The sequence below is a fragment of the Loxodonta africana genome, chromosome 9 (genome assembly GCF_030014295.1).
Source record: "Loxodonta africana isolate mLoxAfr1 chromosome 9, mLoxAfr1.hap2, whole genome shotgun sequence".
Taxonomy (NCBI): Eukaryota; Metazoa; Chordata; class Mammalia; order Proboscidea; family Elephantidae; genus Loxodonta; species Loxodonta africana.
Window position 1 is genome coordinate 55,756,247 of NC_087350.1, and position 18,116 is coordinate 55,774,362.

At 44.6% G+C, this 18,116-nt stretch overlaps 1 long non-coding RNA gene across 1 annotated transcript; it reads right to left on the minus strand.

Annotated features, from left to right (window-relative positions):
- Positions 1 to 13,971: 13,971 nt before the first annotated feature.
- LOC135232450 (uncharacterized) lies at positions 13,972 to 18,091 on the minus strand. Its single transcript, XR_010323038.1, has 2 exons — positions 16,255 to 18,091; positions 13,972 to 14,676 (listed from the first exon to the last, which is right to left on the minus strand). It is a non-coding gene; the product is annotated as an uncharacterized LOC135232450 (long non-coding RNA).
- Between the last annotated feature and the right edge of the window lie 25 nt (positions 18,092 to 18,116).

The window sequence follows — 18,116 nt, forward strand, 5'->3', positions numbered from 1 at the left end:
TATGAGTCGGAATCGACTCGACAACAGTGAGTTTGGTTTGGTTTTGGTTTGGTGGCACAATGGTTAAGCACCTGGCTGCTAACCAAAAGTTTGGTGGTTTGAACCTACCCAGAAGCTCTGTGGGAGAAAGAACTAGCAATGTGCTTCCACAAAGATTACAACCAGGAAAACCCTATGGGGCAGTTCTACTCTGTCACATGGGGTTGCTATGAGTTGGAATTGATATAATGGCACACAACATTATAGAATTTGTGCTTGTGGTAGATTATTTTGGGGAGGGTTCAAGGAAGTGGGCTTTGTTCTAGATTGGGAGCTGTCAGAAGCAGAGGTAATCAGATTGTTGAGTGTCTTAATTCTTATCTAACTGGGAGGAAAAGCAGCAGCAGACATTCACATTAGTCAAGAAAGGGAGGTGTTTGATCATTTTTGTGGTTTGGACAACGTTCTTGTTTTATTCTCTGCTCAAACATGATTATAGTCCTTTGTATCTTGATCCATTTTGTCTGATGTTGGTGTTCTACAGTATCAGACACAGAGAACATGACATCCTGGCTCTGAGTACCAGGCCAGCTCCTAGCAACACCGAGGTCTAGCTGATAGTGTCAGTCTAGCTCCCAGTGGTCAAGGGCTGCTCTTCCTTTTCACAGACCCTTTTTCCCAGAAAAATGCACATATACGCACAATGCACATATTTTCATACTATTTCAGAGGCCCCCATGAAAGCTCAGCATGGACCTCATGATTGAAAACCCCTTTTGGGAATTTAGCAGGCAACTCGGAAAGGTTTGCAGAGACACAAAGCAACTCGGACTCATATTTTCATGTGTTTTCCCTATTCCTGGAAAGAGACGGATTCTGCACGTTTAATGTGGTGAGAAAAATTGTCAGACATGATCTTTCATTTTGATTGGCAGAGTAAAATACTCCTTTATGTCTTGGAGGGAAGGAGGAAGGGAAGGAGGGAGGATGGGAGGGAGGGAGGGAAGGAAGGAGGGAGGGAGGGAGGAACAGGAACGGGGAAGAGGAGGGGAAGGGAGGGGATTTTAAGGCAAGAGGAGAACTCCATTTCTAAAAACTCTCTGGATTCTTCTCAGCTGGCAGGGTCCCCACCTTGACAGACATGTTGGCAGAAACAGATCCGTCCCTTGGAACACAGTGTCCAGTCGTTTACCGTTCCCATCAATATAATCAGATACGTGTATGTTACGTACACGATCATGAATTACACAATCCTAAAATGTCCAAACCAGAAAGGACCTAGAACTCATCTCATCCAAATCCTTCATTTGCACCTGGGAACCCGAGGTCTGAGGAGCGCTTGCCAGTGGTTACAGTGCTGTTAAGTGGAACGGCTGGGATGCGAGCCCAAGGCTCTGACACTAAGCCCAGTGTTCTTTCCACCACACAAATGAGTGGAAGTTTCAGAGAAACACATTTTCTCCCTGTAATTTCTTATAGCCAGAGCTTTTCAATGATAGACTCGGTTCCCCAGAAGGTACAGAATTCCCAACCACTGCGGACGTTCAAGCAGAGTCCAGCCACCCCCGTGCAAGCATGTTGCAGTGACAATTCAACGTGGGAGGTTGGCTTAGATGACTTCCAGATCTGAGAGAAATCAGAAAACCATCTACCTTACTTCGTTAAGCCTTTGTTTTCCATCTGGCAAATGGGAGTAATAATAATCCGCACCTTGGAAGGTTTCTATGAGACTTAAACGAGATAATGTATATAACTAGGATTGAACTGTAGTTTTCTGAGAATAGAGGAAGAGGGATAGAAAAGAGATATGGCCAGAGTAGGAGGAGATAGCAGAAAAGAGGTTTCCTGAATCTGCTGGGGCCTTGGGGGCAGGGCTGGCCATCATTCTGGCTCCTCTGACCACCTCCTTTCACCTCTAAAGGCAAAAGACCAAGGCCAAATTTGGCCTGTTTACTAATTAAATCCCTAGTGTGGAAATTAAAATGGCCCAATTCGTTTGGTTAAGGGATGTGTGTGTGTGTGTGTGCAAAGAGACTAAGAAAGGGTTTTCATTCAAGGGAAGCAATATAAAGAAGATACTAAACTGTGAGACAGAGAGCCTTGGGAAAGCTCTAACCTCATCAAGCCTCAATCTGCCTATCTATAAAGTGGGAGTAGCATTATCAATCTTGAAGGGTTGTAAGGATTGTCAATCTCTGATAGCCAATGACAGCTAACTGGCTATGTGATTTCTAACTCTCTTAACTCTGTGTACCTCAGTCCTTTCTTTTGAAAATTAGGTAATAACTTCTCTCAGCCTAACGCAAAGGGTTGTTGCAAGGATGAAATAAGATCAAGCAAGTGTTAGAACTCTTAAAGTGCAGAATTTTGAACAAATGTGGAAATACCATTAATAATCAAAACTTATCTTTGTGCTAAGAAATCCAGACAGAGACTACCTTTTGAGCTTTCAAAAGATTCAGGAAAGGCTAACTTTTTTTTTTAAAAAAAAGTCTTACCCAGTACCTAAAATCCCCCTATTAGAGTTCAACCCTGTGGTTCTGGAGGCTGCCAGTCTTAGAACATCGCTACCAAAGTGTGGACTCCCAACAGCTGCATCAGCATCGCCTTGGAGCCTCTTAGGAATGGAAATCCTCAGGTCTGGTCCCAGCACCTAAGTTGAGGGTAATTATGTACAAGGCCTTGCAGGATGGTTGCAGGAGTACAGACTGAAGTATTCTGGGGGCAGGGAAAGCAGAGGGTCAGGGGAGCAAGGCATCTTATGAAAAAAGGGGAGGTAATGGGGCACTGTATTCGTGTCCTCGGGCTGCCATAACAAATTACCATATACTACACAGCTTAAAACAATCAAAGTGTATTGTCTCACAGTTCTGAAGGCTAGAAGCCCAAATTCTGGAGTGTAGCCTAGAAGTCTATATTTTAACAAGATCTCCAAGAAACTTATAGGCACATTAAAGTTTAAGAAGCATTGTTTAGGACTTCTTAAAATGCAGATTCTGATTCTGTAGGTCTGGGGTGGAGCCTGAGATTCTGCATCTCCTGGGTTATGCCTATGGTGCTGATTCTTGGACCTGGAATAACAAGGTCTAGAGTGTCAAAAGGAAGAAGAGTTAAGCAAGAAAGACTTCCTGGAAGAGCTGACCTTGGCAAAAGTAAAGCATAACCTGAGGAAACAGTAAGGCATGGCCTGGGGCAAATGCTGGCATTGTGCCAGCATCAAGGAGGGCTAAAAGGCAAGAAGTAATGAGTGGGGAGCCTAGCAGGTGAGAAAAGTATGAGACTGGGGATTTGGGCCCATGGTGATCTGATAGAGAGTAAGCCAGGGTCTGAAATGTGCAGCCAAAATTCAAGAGCAGGACTCCAGTCCCTGGAGGCAAGGGGGCTGCTGTCTTGGAGACATTGGGGTGCTAGCCATGTTAAGTGGTAGGAACTAGGTATAACGTGGAGGACCAGTCTCAGTAAATCACCCAAAAAGTGACCCTCTGTGAATACCCCTATAGCATAGGAAGGGGGCAAGGGCAGCTGCTTCTTCCCCCAGATCTCCCTCCCCAGTGTACCAACTGTGACTTCTGACCTCTCCAGGGCTGAAGAGTCGGGTAGGGTGGAGACACAGAGGAAAGGGAAGAGGAGAGCTCTTACCTGACCAATGCTGCTGTAAGGTGGCTCCCTACTTCATGGGCATGGCAGGGCTTTAAAACTGACTCTTGTGTGAGCACACCTGAGGGTTTTTCAGAAACACTCACCCCAATCTCTGAGGCCCTCTCACCCTTACGCAGGTGTTACACTACCCTGTAGCCCATTGTTTACTCCTTCAGCAGCCCAAGGGATCCAGCAGTACCTTCGCTTTGTCCCTTCTATTGGGCAGAACTTAAGAGGCCTTCACATCAGCCCTTCAGGTGCATACCCAGTCAGTGGGAAACGTGTATCCTTTGCCCAGGCCAACTTTGGGAGTTCAGACTGATCCTACCAGAGCCACCTCTCCTATGTCTTGTTTGTCTAAGGTGGTGCCCATCTCTTACCCTTTAGATTTCTTGGGTGGCAATCAGATGCCAATCCCCTGTTATCCCCCACCCCCAAACTACCATAGGCATGTATTGAGCTCTCTCAGTAGACTCCATGAAGCCGCTCTCTCTTGACTTGAAAAGGGAGAAGCACAGTATATCATGAGCTCTCTCCAACAAAATCTTCATCCAACCCTAATCTCTTAATGACAGTGCCAAGGGTCTCAGGACCCTTCCTATATATGGCACCATACTGCTGGGTGGTATAACATGCATGTGCGTACACACACACACAACACTCACAGCCATTTGGGGGAATCAAGGATGAATCCAACACTGTTTTCACTCTGTTAGGGGAGTTAGAATATGCACCACCAGCTTAACACAAGGTAGGATAGTTCCTGCTGTGCACAGCAGAGAAGGCTCCATGGAGAAGGTGACATCTGAGCTGGGTCTTAAAAGAATGACTAAGATTTGGATAAGCTGAAATCAAACCATTCAGGGAGAGAAAATAATGTAAGCAAACACCCAGAGCTGGGAATCAAGGGGGGCATGTATAGGGCTGTCTGGATGGTTTGTTTAAATGGGACAAGTGAGAACTAAGATCAAGGCAGACCAAAAATTAACCAGATAAGGGGTTTAGACTTTTTCCTGCAGGAAGTGGGGCATTTTAGAACTTTCTGAACAGCAGAATGAGGGATGGATTGGGGAGGGCAGGGACTAACTCTTGGTGAAACATGTTCTTCATTTCCTTGAGTCATTAACCAGGGCCCCATTAAAAACAAAAACCTTCTTAGACTTGACTTCTTTTCCAGGAAACTCCTACCTTTTGGCCCCTTGAGTGTGTGTTCAGTTTACTAAGACATTCAACCCTGTTTATACTGTTAGTTAAGGAGACTTGGTGCAGCTGCCAGTCCCAGGACCCTGCTCCTACCATGGGGGCCTCGGCTTCAAAAGTCTGATGGGGCTGTCTGACCCATTTCCCTATGGCCCAACTGTTGCACACTGGAAGAAGCCAAAGAGACAGGCTTCCCTTTCTAAACAGCAGACTGTAGAGCCCTTGCCTCCTGATGAGTTCACCCATGATGACTCTACTCTGGGCCCCACTGAATTCAGACCTGGGGCCAAATGGGAAAAATTCAGTAGACTACAAAGCCAAGAAAACAGCAGATTTGGGTTCAAATCCCAATTCTTCCTCTTGCCTTTCTGATCTTGAACACTCACTGAGCCACTCTGCCTTAATCTCTAAAATAGAATCAAAATCATCTGCCGCAGACATCTAGCTCAATTGACATAATATAGTTTATAAAGGAAATGTTCTACATCCTACTTTGATGAGTGTCATCTGGGGTCTTAAAAGCTTGTAGGTGGCCATCTAAGATACTCCACTGGCCTCACCCCATCCGGAGCAACGGAGAATGAAGAAAGCCAAAGATACAAGGGAAAGATTAGTCCAAAGGACTAATGGACCAGGACTACCACAGCATCCACCAGACTGAGTCCAGCATAACTACATGGTGCCCAGCTACCACCACTGACTACTCTGACGGGATCACAATAGAGGGTACCAGACAGAGCTGGAGAAAAATGTAGAACAAAATTCTAACTCACAAAAAAAGACCGGACTTACTGGTCTAACAGAGACTGGAGAAACCCTGAGGGTATGGCCCCTGGACACACTTTTTAACTCAGTACTGAAGTCACTCTTGAGATTCACCCTTCAGCTAAAGATTTGCAGGCCCATAAAACAAAATGAGACTTAATGGGCATACCTGCCCAGGGGTAAGGATGAGAAGGCAGGAGGGGACAGGAAAGCTGGTAACAGGGAACCCAAGGTTGAGAAGGGGAGAGTGTGGACACATCATGGGGTTGGCAACCAATGTCACAAAACAATATGTGTATTAAGTACTTAATAAGAAACTAATTTGTTCTGCAAACCTTCATCTAAAGTACTGAAAAAAGAAAAAAAAAATCACCTGCCCAACATGGTTACTGTAAGATTAAATGAGAAGATAATTGTGAATGTAACTAGTGAAAGGTAAATATTACCCCCACCCAGTCATGGACTGAATTGTGTCCCCCAAAAATATGTGTATCAATTTGGCTAGGCCATGATTCCCAGTGCTATGTGATTGTCCACCATTTTGTCATCTATATATTTTCCTATGTGTTGTAAATCCTACCACTCTGATATTAATGAGATGGATTAGCAGCAGTTATGTTGATGAGATCTTCAAGAGTAGATTGTGTCTTAAGCTAATCTCTTTTGAGATATAGAAGAGAGAAGTGAGCAGACAGGCATGGGGCACATCATACCATGAAGAAACCAGGGCCAAGATGGGAGCGCGTCCTTTGGACCCAGGGTTCCTGCATGGAGAAGCTCCTAGTCCAGGGGAAGACTGATGAGAAGGACCTTCCGCCAGAGCTGACAGAGAGAGAAAGCCTTCCCCTGGAGCTGATGCCCTGAATTTGGACTTCTAGCCTACTAGTCTGTGAGAAAATTAATTTCTCTGTGTTAAAGCCATCCACTTGCAGTATTTCTGTTACAGCAGCACTAGATGACTAAGGCACATCCATTCCCCCAACATCTCTGTGTCTCAGTTTCCTCACCTATTAAATGTGCTGGACATCCTAGGTGACAGGGTTCCCAAACCTTTGTCATCTGCCCTGCACACAGGCCCCAGGGAGAGCAGAGGGAGGGACTTCTGCTGCTGTAGATGAGCTCTGGAAGCTACTTCTCCTTTTATTATTTTCAACAATGAAAAAATAATAAAATTGCTACTAGTAATGCACACTGGCAGAAACTTAGAATGACCCCATATCCCCAACCTCTCCTTGTTGCCACGGTCTGACTCAGTTTTCCCACCTGTAAAGCAGGCACTTCTAAGATAGATGCCCTCCCTCCCCTCTGCAACTGCCCATTAGGTAGGGAGAACAGTGCCCAACAGAGGGTGCTCTGAGTATAACCTCCTGGCCAAAGCTGGGGTAAGGGCAGTGAGCCAAGTAAAACGCTACTGGAAAAAATAAAGAAAGGATTCCAGGTTTTTGAGTCCCAGACTTTGAAAAACAAAACTGCTGAGTTATTTCTTCAGTTAAGGAAAAAGAACACCACAGCTGTCTCAAGATTTCCAGGAAACTATTTGTGAAGGCTTGGGCGAGGCTGGTAGGGGGTAGCTGGGGGCACTTAGGGAGGCCCAGTTCAGCTTCCTGTATCCTGGGAGGTGGGCGGTGGGGGTATATATGTGCGAGTAAGAGTGTGGGCACAGCACATGTTCTTGGACACAGTGGGGCATAGTGCATGGGTTTCCATGTGCCTTTGTACATGTATTTGTGTGTGCCTCTGGCTACAATTCAATAATTTATTGAGCATCTCCTAGGCTCCACTGGGTACAATGCTAGATGATAGGTAACTGACCCTGAACTCAAGGAGTTTAGTGAGGGAAGCAAATTAGCAAGCAATTTCAATACAGAAAACAGGCATCTGGCAGACTGTTTCTGTAGCACTTCAGGACACCAACTTTACGGTCAGGCAGCCCAGGATTCGAATCCAGTACCCACTGGCTACATGACCTTGGAGACATTCTTATGTAGAAAATGAAAATATTAAAACTATATCCTAGGGCAAGGACATACTGTGTGTAAAGCACTTAGTATAAATGTCCAATGATTGCCTTATCACATGTACACAGGGGTCAGCACTGGACAAGCAGATGTGTACAGTACAGTATAGGTGAGTTACATATGGGGGCACTGGTGGTGCGGTGGTTAAAAGCTTGGCTGCTAACCAAAAGGTCAGCAGTTCAATTTACCAGCTGCTCCTTGGAAACTCAATGGGGCAGTTCTACTCTGCCTTATAGGGTGGCTATGAGTTGGAATCAACTCAATGGCAACGGGTTTGGTTTTTTTTTTTTTTTTTTTAGGCTCTATCAGAGATCAGTCCCTGGAGGACATCATGCTTGGTAAAGTAGAGGGTCAACAAAAAAGAGGAAGACTCTCCATGAGATGGACTGACACATTGCTGCAACAACAGGCTTAAGCATAACAACAATTGTGAGGATGGTGCAGGACCGGGTAGGGTTTTGTTCTGTTGTACACAGGGTTGCTATGAGTCAGAACCGACTCAATGGCACCTAACAACAACAATAACATCAGAGGTCACAACTGGTGGTCCAAAGATATGGTTTGTGGGGTTGCTTGTTTGGTTTGGTTTTAGTTTTTGGCTCATGGAGTGTTCTAAAAATCGAGAAATTTCATATAAAAATCCAGACTCCAGTTTCTTCTGAAACCTTGAAAGATCTGGGCATCCTGCAAGCATTTGCATGTGTATGCCTGCATGCCACAGTCTCTGATTCCCCATAGATGTCCTTCCCAGGAGCACCCTCCCTTCTGGCTGTTCTCCAGGTCTGTCCTTGGAGGGGTTCCAACTGGTTCGGGAGGGCTTGTGTGCAGACACACTCTCTGTGAAAGGAGAAGCAGGGCTGGGCCGGGGCTGGTGCCAGGGCCCCACGGCTCCCTCAGGCAGCTCCAATTTCAGCTCTCAGAGGGGCTGGGGAGAGCTGTGGGCCCTTCCCAAGACGCTCTGGCTTTGTAGCCAGAAACTGGCTACAGAAGATATTAACCAAGGACAGCTGTTAAACAGACTGTCGTCTATTTTACTTTGCATTTAAGAAAATGCCTTATGTACAGTTCTAAAATAATTAAGACAAAGATCACAGAAAATTCTGCTATATGTATATGCTGTGGTTCTTAAAAACTGAGCAATAGTCTTATGGTAGAAGCTAAAAACTTATTTGTTAAATACATTTTGAGAATCCATAGGTGTGAAGGGTAAAAAAAAAAAAAACTGATATATTCCTAATATCCCTGGAACCTCTCATGATGGCAAGTCAGTACCTCTTAATAGACATTTACTGGGTCCTCACTGGGTCCAAGATATAAGCTGGGCACCAAGGACAGGGCATTATGGAGGCATTTTGGGACAAGAACACCAGAACATAGAGGACTTAGTCCTCCCCTGACCTGCTGTGCAAGCTCATTCCTCTCTCTGGGCCCTGTTTCCCCTTTTGTAAGACAAGGAGGGGAGCAATGAGCAACACCAATACCACCATATTCACAACTCTCCTGGTCCCAGCATGGGCATTCTTTGTGGAAGTGAGGGCTGTAGCCCTGGTTCTAAGCCTCTTAGCTCCCATCCCACATTCCCACTTCCCAGGTCTTGGCTTGTGCTAGGGAATTGTCTGCATTGAGCTCTGAAAGAAATCTATCAGCAGAGGTTTTTTACACAGCGTTCCTAAGAAAAAAAAAAAAAAAACAGTTTGGAGTTCAAAAAGACCAGGCCTCTCGTGGAAGCTTCCAGCATCTGTTACAGTGATTCCTGGTGCCACCAGATGCAGAGAGCAGCCTCTTGACAGGCAGGGAGAGCTGTACCTTTTGCCCAGCACCAGGGTGTGAATGACTAAAGTTTTAGCGATTGATTAAATGGTTCACGCTGAAGAATTCCTCTGAGATCATGCTTCCACTTTGCAGGTAAGAAGAATGAGGCCCAAGGACAGGAAGGACTTTCCCGAAAGCCTCGCAGTCAACAGCGGTGCAGATCACTTGAGTCCAAGTAAGAACTCTTTCCACTCCTGATTTTTCTCTCAGGCTGAGTCTGAGGATAGGGATAAGGTAGCTTGAGATGAGGACTACCAGTCTGCCTCCCTCCTCAGCCAGATGTTGACTGTTGGTGAGCTACAACACTGAGTTATTCTTTTCTACACTGGCCAACAACCAAGGGAATCCAAGCCTCACTAAGGTTAAGTAAGTGAGAAGGAACTGCAATAATTATGTAACCCAGCAAAAGGCCCTAGAGGCCCACTGTGCCTATCTTTGGGGGAGCCTTTGTTTCTAGAGCTGGTGAAAGAAGGAATTTCACAAGTAGCAACACCAGACTTTTAGAAGTTATAATAAGATAACAAGGCCCAAATAAAGGGTATCCGGATTGGCAAGGAGGAAGTAAAGTTATCACTATTTGCAGATGACATGATCTTATACACAGAAAACCCTAAGGAATCCTCCAGAAAACTACTGAAACTAATAGAAGAGTTTGGCAGAGTCTCAGGTTATAAAATAAACATACAAAAATCACTTGGATTCCTCTACATCAACAAAAAGAACACCGAAGAGGAAATAACCAAATCAATACCATTCACAGTAGCCCCCAAGAAGATAAGATACTTAGGAATAAATCTTACCAAGGATGTAAAAGACCTATACAAAGAAAACTACAAAGCTCTACTACAAGAAATTCAAAAGGATATACTTAAGTGGAAAAACATACCTTGCTCATGGATAGGAAGACTTAACATAGTAAAAATGTCTATTCTACCAAAAGCCATCTATACATATAACGCACTTCCGATCCAAATTCCAATGTCATATTTTAAGGGGATAGAGAAACAAATCACCAATTTCATATGGAAGGGAAAGAAGCCCCGGATAAGCAAAGCATTACTGAAAAAGAAGAAGAAAGTGGGAGGCCTCACTCTACCTGATTTCAGAACCTATTATACAGCCACAGTAGTCAAAACAGCCTGGTACTGGTACAACAACAGGCACATAGACCAATGGAACAGAATTGAGAACCCAGATATAAATCCATCCACGTATGAGCAGCTGATATTTGACAAAGGACCAATGTCAGTTAATTGGGGAAAAGATAGTCTTTTTAACAAATGGTGCTGGCATAACTGGATATCCATTTGCAAAAGAATGAAACAGGACCCATACCTCACACCATGCACAAAAACTAACTCCAAGTGGATCAAAGACCTAAACATAAAGACTAAAACGATAAAGATCATGGAAGAAAAAATAGGGACAACCCTAGGAGCCCTAATACAGGGCATAAACAGAATACAAAACATTACCAAAAATGATGAAGAGAAACCCGATAGCTGGGAGCTCCTAAAAATCAAACACCTATGCTCATCTAAAGACTTCACCAAAAGAGTAAAAAGACCACCTACAGACTGGGAAAGAATTTTCAGCTATGACATCTCCGACCAGCGCCTGATCTCTAAAATCTACATGATTCTGTCAAAACTCAACCACAAAAAGACAAACAACCCAATCAAGAAGTGGGCAAAGGATATGAACACATATTTCACTAAAGAAGATATTCAGGCAGCCAACAGATACATGAGAAAATGCTCTCGATCATTAGCCATTAGAGAAATGCAAATTAAAACCACGATGAGATTCCATCTCACACCAACAAGGCTGGCATTAATCCAAAAAACACAAAATAATAAATGTTGGAGAGGCTGCGGAGAGATTGGAACTCTTATACACTGCTGGTGGGAATGTAAAATGGTACAACCACTTTGGAAATCTATCTGGCGTTATCTTAAACAGTTAGAAATAGAACTACCATACAACCCAGAAATCCCACTCCTCGGAATATACCCTAGAGACACAAGAGCCTTCACACAAACAGATATATGCACGCCCGTGTTTATTGCAGCTCTGTTTACAATAGCAAAAAGCTGGAAGCAACCAAGGTGTCCATCAATGGATGAATGGGTAAATAAATTGTGGTATATTCACACAATGGAATACTACGCATCGATAAAGAACAGTGACGAATCTGTGAAACATTTCATGACATGGAGGAACCTGGAAGGCATTATGCTGAGTGAAATTAGTCAGAGGCAAAAGGACAAATATCGTATAAGACCACTATTATAAGATCTTGAGAAATAGTAAAAACTGAGAAGAACACATACTTTTGTGGTTACGAAGGGGGGAGGGAGGGAGGGAGGGAGAGGGTTTTTTATTGATTAATCAGTAGATAAGAACTGCTTTGGGTGAAGGGAAAGACAACACTCAATACATGGAAGGTCAGCTCAATTGGACTGGACCAAAAGGAAAGAAGTTTCCGGGATAAAATGAATGCTTCAAAGGTCAGCGGAGCAGGGGCGGGGGTCTGGGGAACATGGTTTGAGGGGACTTCTAAGTCAATTGGCAAAATAATTCTATTATGAAAACATTCTGCATCCCACTTTGAAATGTGGCGTCTGGGGTCTTAAATGCTAACAAGCGGCCATCTAAGATGCATCAATTGGTCTCAACCCACCTGGAGCAAAGGAAAATGAAGAACACCAAGGTCACACGACAACTAAGAGCCCAAGAGACAGAAAGGGCCACATGAACCAGAGTCCTACATCATCCTGAGACCAGAAGAACTAGTTGGTGCCCGGCCACAATCGATGACTGCCCTGACAGGGAGCACAACAGAGAACTCCTGAGGGAACAGGAGATCAGTGGGATGCAGACCCCAAATTCTCATAAAAAGACCATACTTAATGGTCTGACTGAGACTAGAGGAATCCCAGCGGCCATGCTCCCCAGACCTTCTGTTGGCACAGGACAGGAACCATCCCCGAAGACAACCCATCAGACATGAAAGGGACTGGTCAGCGGGTGGGAGAGAGATGCTGATGAAGAGTGAGCTAATTATATCAGGTGCACACTTGAGATTGTGTTGGCAACTCTTGTCTGGAGGGGGGATGGGAAGATAGAGAGAGAGGGAAGCTGGCAAAATTGTCACGAAAGGAGAGACTGAAAGGGCTGACTCAATAGGGGGAGAGCAAGTGGGAGTACGGAGTAAGATGTATGTAAACTTATATGTGACAGACTGATTGGATTTGTAAACGTTCACTTGAAGCTTAATAAAAGTTAATAAAAAAAAAAAAGATAACAAGGCCCAAGATTAACAGAAACAATTAAAGCAGAAAATGCACGATAGGCCATTAAAAATTTTTTTTTTAAAGTTGCCGTCGTCTATTCCCACTCATAGCAACCCAATAGAACAGAGTAGAACTGCCCCATAGGGTTTCCAAGGAGTGACTGGTGGATTCAAACTGCCAATCTTTTGGTTAGCAGCCTGAGCTCTTAACCACTGTGCCATCAGGGCTCCATGACAGGCGACAGCTTTTACAAAATCATTTGGTGTATTTCTTTGTTTTTGATGTCAGTTGTGCATAAGGTACCACAAAGGAGATACTGAATGTGAGTTGAAGAATCCAGTACCATTTGGTCTTCTCATCTAGTAGATTACTGATAGCTGTAATCGCCTGTTTAATTAAATTTCCTAGTTCAGGAACCAGAAGTTATCAGAAGAGATTAAGATGATTTGAACAGGAAAGCTGTCCACTAACTGTTACTAAACACAAGCTGTGAATATGTAAGGACAAAACATGCTGCTGGCAATGAAAAGAAAGAAAATAGGGGCAAACATGGGAACGTTTGGTATTTATAAGTAGAGAGAGTAAGTAGTCCCATTCTGGGCTCTACATATTAAGGGTTACTGACAAACAGGAGTATGCCCAATGCTGTCACTAGCTGACCAGATTCATTCACTTGCTTATCATCCATCTTCCTACTCTAGGTTTTGACCGTCCTCAGACTAGGAACCTTGTCTGTCTCATTCATGGCTATCATCTTAGGGCCTTGCTTACTACCCAAGAGATTATAGGTGGACAGTAAATATGTGTAGGGTAAAAGGAAAAGGATGACAGGATGGAGGAGGGATTAGAAACTGTGTCATAGGAGGAATATTTGAGCAACTGGAGTTGTTTAGCATGGAGAAGAGCCCAGTAGAGGAAGAATGGGCCCTGTTGTCAGATCTTAGAAGGGCTGCCCTAGCGGAAAGAGGCAGACAGCACCTCTAATCAGGCGGGACTGAGACCCATTGGTGAAAGTTACCGGGAAGCCAAGTTCAGCTGGACCCAAGGAAGAATATGATTCCATTCAGAGCTGTCTAAATACGGAACATGTTGCCCAAGGAGGTAATGAGGTCCCCATTCCATTTTGTATTTAAGAAGTCCCAGGCAAGCATTTGACTTAGGTATCAGAGAAGGGATTCAAATTGGATGGGACGATTTTCAAACTATACCCTTGGGTTTCACTGAGTGGGGACAACTCCCTTCTTCAATCAGAGAAGATCCAAGTTGATCTATTTTTTCACCACTTCCTGGTGATGGCATAAAAATTAAACAGAGCAATGTATGCAATGTGCTTAGAGCAGTGTCTGACATTAAATAAAAAGCAGTTGCTATTATTATCATTGTTATTTTTACCAAAACCATGGGTCCCAATCCTCCAGTCCTTTAGGTGCTAGTCTGGTCTGCCTCCCCCAACCCACACCCCAGATTTAATTACACCCCAGGGTAATCTCTCCTTTCTCCAAAACTTTTAGCTATCAGGGTCTTAAACTATAACACATGTAAAGGCACAGTTGTCAGAGAAACGGTGGAATGGGCTGGGACAGCCACAGAGCAAGCCATGGAGAGAGTCCCAGTTTCCACATCTGGGACCTGAGAAGGTTGCATTAGATCAGTGTCTTAGGCTGGTTCTCTAGAGAAGCAAAATCAGTAAAGCATATAAATATATAGAGAGGGAGATTTATATTAAGGAAATGGCTCACACGGTTGCAGAGACTGGAATGTCCCAAGTCCGTGGGTCAGGATGGAGGCTTCTCCTGATTCACATAGCTGCAGGGGCTGGTGAACCCAAGATGGGCAGGTCATATAGCAATGCTCTTGCTCGCAGGCTGTGAAGATCGACGAATCCCAAGATCAGCAGGCAGGACAGCAAGTTGCTAGCTCAAGTCCCAAGAACTAGAGGTCAGATGAACAGGAGCCAGCTGCAGGATCTAGTGGAAGCAAATGCCCAGGAGCCTTGCCAAGAAGTCCACTTATACTGGATAAAGGCCACACCCCCAAGGAAACTCCCTTTCAACTGATTGGCTAATCACAGCAGATCCCTTCATGGAGGTGATCACATTATATTAAATCTCATCATGGTGGTGATCACTCATTATACGACTACCAAACTACATCATAACTGCCAAACCACTGAGCATCATAGCCCAGCCAAGTTAACACACAAACTTAATGATCACAGTCAGTGATTTTCAAACTGTAGCCCTAGAGCCCAGGAGATTAGGGTGGGGAGGAGTAAAGCTCAGTACACAGGCTCCAGGCACCTTATCTGCTTAATAATGCATCTCTGCTTCTCTCTAGTTTACAAATTAGGATTCCATGGGAAGAAATATTGAAAAAAAAAAAAAGTCCTAAAGCTAATACAAAGTTTGAAAAACCTAATGCAGTCACCCAACAACAACAACAACAAGGACTGCTACTTACTAGGTCCAGGGAGGGGTCCAGGGGGCTGAACATTAATTAAGCATCCCTACTGATTTTTTTTTACTGATTTTGACATAGGCGATCTGTAGGCTACTTCTTGTGAAATCTAAGAGTGTGCCAAGAGGAGGGGAAAAGTGACTCCGTTGTATCTTTCTGAAGCCCTGGTAGCACAGTGGTTAAGAGCTCAGCTGCTAATCAAAAGTTTGGCAGTTTGAATCTACCAGCAGCTCCTTGGAAATCCTATGGGGCAGTTCTACTCTATCGTATAGGGTCACTATGAGTCAGAATTGACTGGATAGCAACGGGTTTGATTTTGGTAATGCATTCTATGATCTTCAAGGCCATTTTCTGTTCAAAAAAAAAATCTAGGAACTATCATTTCTTGAATTACTACTTAAGCATCCATTTATTTATCTTTTCTCCCCAAAACAGCTGGTTTAGTGACAGGAAAAACAACAACAGAGCACAAGTCTCCTGACTCCCAGTCCAGTGTTCATTCCGGTATGTCATTACAGATTTCAAACTGCGGCAGAGAGAAGGAAGACACAATTCCTTTCACCCCATACTAGACTGTCAGGACTTTGTCAGCTATCACCATTTTTTCTATTCCGCATCCTGGGATGGATTCTAAATCTCCACTCTAGGAAACAGGACAGGCCAGGAGGTGGTCATACACCTAGAGGCCAAGTCTCAGTGATGTCACTTGTGCTCTGCTGCTCTCAATGCGGAATGGCTCACAGACCTTAATGACCCAGGATCCTCCTGGCTATTCAGTCCTTATAGCTCCTTGCTGGAGGCACCAGCTCAAATGGCTATGGGGCCAGGTGGGCAACTTCAGTATCTAGTCTGACAGCTGGAAGATTGGGGCAAAACTGGAGAATGAAAGCCTTTCAATGCCTCTGGGAATGAGGAGAATGGATATGGATGAGAAAAGAGAACACAGAGGCTCACACATTACCTACGTTCTTGTGTCTGCTTTCTTCTTCCTCTATTATAGCCCCATGCTCAAAACACCAGACCTTAGGCTTTAGCCATATGAACCATTTTTCTTTTTAAATTTATATTTAGAAAAAAAAAAAACCTACCCAGTAGAAGTGAGTGGTCTCCAAAGGGTTTCATTTCCTTTCTGAGTCAGGTTCAGCCTCATGGGGCTCTGGCTTTCGATTTCTGTAGACTTGCCATCCCGAGTGCTCAGAGGTCCTCAGGTGATGCCCCCTCTATTTTAAGAGCCCCCAAAACTAAGTGGAGTGACTAAAGATAATTTTTGGTACTTTCCAAAATTAAACTATTTCCTTTGGTAAATTTCCACCAAATGAGCTCATTAATCTGAAAACAGGATGTGGTACATAAAGTGAGTGAGGTCAGGTTGCCTGTTATTTTCACTTAAACTGGCCTCCTCGGGCAGAGAGGAGGAGTTGGGGGAGAGATGGTTTTAGGGACCAGAGAATGGCTTTTTTAGGCCCTAAATCCTTGAGAAACTTCACTTCATGGGTTGGACTGAGACTCAATGAATTTTTAAATCAGAGTCAACTCTTTGAATCATTTTTCCTTCGAATTGAAAGGCCCCACAGAGGCCATCTCTGCTCAACCTCGCATAGATTACAGGAGCTCTCTTGTGGAGGGCCCGGAGACCCACTGCTTGTCCACAGGCAAGCAGGTGGGGACCTGGGACCCTGCGCTTATACACACAGAGCTACGCAGTTCATCTGTGGGCAGCTCTGACCATTGGCAAGGCCTCCTTTCACCCAGCAGGACGCTCTGTCCTGCAACACAGACCCATCGGTCAGAAGCTGGAAGATAACAGCTCAGCTGGGGGGGTGGGGAGAGGAAAGGCTTAAATATATCCTAGATTGAAAAACAAAAACAAAGAAGTAAGGATGTTTCCCAGTTCTTAGGATCCTATTGGGAGTCAAGGGAAAAAGAAAGGTTCCTAGGTGGCACAAACAGTTTGTGCTCAACTTCTAACCTAAAGGTTGGTGATCTGAATCCACTCAGTGGCACTGTAGAAGAAAGGCCTGGCAATACACATCAGTAAGACTACAACCAAGAAAACCCTATGGAGCAGCTCTACTCTGTAACACATGGGGTCACCATGATTTGGAATCTACTCCACAGCAATGAGTTTTTGAGTAGTTAAAACAAAGGGAAACCATTAAGGTGGGCGGCCTCACTCCTCCCTCAGTCAATAGTCCTCGAGGGACTACAGGTCTGATGGAGAAGGAGCCTTTGTCACACGAGTGGTGTGCACAAATAAAGGTTGTTTTATCTTTAAAACAAAAATTCTATCCCAACACTAAGTTTCGGTAATATTTTTTATTAGTATATACAGACTCATGGTGAATAAGTGGCTGTGTGTGTGTCTACGTGTGTTTAAACATAAAAAAAAAAAAAAGAAAGAAAGAAAAATTTCTTAAAATACCGTGCCGTAAGAGCACAGCGCCTTCGGAATCCCTTTGTACCGTCTCTTTACTGACTGGGGCAACCCAGTAAGCTTGGCTAAGGCTGGCACTGTGTTCTTTGCAGGAATCCAAGAGGGATAAGACTTGGGGTTTGTTACTTCTCAACCAATCTCCAAGCAGAATTCCAGGCAGGAGACGGGGGTTCAAATTCCAGGTCTGTTTTCATTTATTCATCGAACATTTTACTCAGTACTTGATATGTGTCCCCAATACTGCACTAGATGCCAGGAACAGGGCAGGGAGAGGAGCGCAATGTAAGCGTGTTAGTTACCAGGGGGCTAACATACCCGCGACGGCGGAAACCTGGTCAGGGCCTCAGTTTCTCCATCCGGGGAGCGCTTACACACAAACCCACCTACGGAGCGGGCTCGAGCAGCCGGGATCTACCCTGGCGCTGCCTCCCGCGCTTCCGCCGCCGGGCGTCGTCATCGCTGCCCCACCGGAAGCTCCGAACGGGCCTGGGAGGCGGCGGCGGCGGCGCCGAGGTT